The sequence below is a fragment of the Tiliqua scincoides genome, chromosome 10, assembly GCF_035046505.1.
Source record: "Tiliqua scincoides isolate rTilSci1 chromosome 10, rTilSci1.hap2, whole genome shotgun sequence".
In the NCBI taxonomy this organism is placed as follows: Eukaryota; Metazoa; Chordata; class Lepidosauria; order Squamata; family Scincidae; genus Tiliqua; species Tiliqua scincoides.
In genome coordinates, this window is record NC_089830.1 from 3,063,103 (window position 1) to 3,064,426 (window position 1,324).

Below are 1,324 nucleotides of genomic sequence, written 5' to 3' on the forward strand. Positions count from 1 at the left end.
CTTGCCTCTTTGGTGGCTAGTTGTGCCCGAGAAGGAGCAGCTGAAAATGTGTTTCCTTCGAGAAGGGCTTTGGTGCCAGGAACGCGCTCTGTGCAGGTGTTACATAAGAACAGCCCCACTGGATCAGGCCATAGGCCCATCTAGTCCAGCTTCCCGTGTTGGTGTTGGTACAGCCAACAGCCTCTGTTTGAGGGTGGCAAATGCTGCCCCCCTTACCTGGAGATGCACCATTTCCACTCCCTGGATTGGAAAAGGAAGAAGGATGGCAGGACACCATAAGAATGGAATTCTGGAGCTTAATTCGTGACAGAATGAAGCTCGAGGCAGACCTCGGCTGTGCTCTTTTTCAAGAGTGTTGAAAAAACTGAATGGAAAGATGAATCCCCCTCATGGTGTGTGTATACACTTGTCTCTGGTAAATAGGTGTGGCAGGTTTTTGTATTCGTTCCAAAACCTGCGAAAGCTGTTTGGCCAGAGGCAACAGTGGGACAAGAGAAAGTCGCATCTAAACATTGTGGGGAGGTGGCGCTTCCCTTGAACCACTTTCCATCTCTGAAGAGCTGACGATTCTTTCCTTCCTGAGCCAGTAACGTGTCTGAGACGTGCTTCAAAATAAACGTTCTTTGCTTAATACAAAGAAAGTTCTGGTCACAGGCAACATACTAAAGGCCACACCGCTAACCTGTTGGTGAACTAGCCACCTCCATCGCACTTTCTCTTGCTCCCTAGATTTCTCAGGCACTCTAGCTCACACCCTTCTCTCCTCCACATTTCAGTTCCTTTTCAAAACCAGGGAGCAGGTTTTCAGAAGCAGGTTTTCAAAAGCAGGGAGCAGGGTCTTCCTTTTCAAAACCAGGGAGCAGCAAAAGGACTTACAGAAATAGGCAGGCAGGGAGTGGAAGGCATACCCACCTGGTCTGTAGCCTGAGGCATGCGCCTCAGTTGGCCTCATAAGAACATAAGAGCCCTACTGGATCAGGCCAAAGGCCCATCTAGTCCAGTGTCCTGTGTCTCACAGTGGGCCACCAAATGCTTCAGACAACAGGCGCTAGACAACAGGCACAACTTGCGTCCTGGTGCCCTCCCCTGCATCTGGCAATCTGAGGTAGCCTACCTCTAAAACCAGGAGCTTGCACATACCTACCAAGACTTGTAACCTGTGATGAACTTTTCCTCCAGGAATTTGTCCAATCCCCTCTTAAAGGCATCTAGGCAAGATGCCATCATTAGTTCCTGTGGCAAGGAGTTCCACAGACTCCTGGGTGGGCTGACCACGCCCAAGTATGGACTGGTCTTAATAGGCAGCCAAAATGCGTGGTTGCCA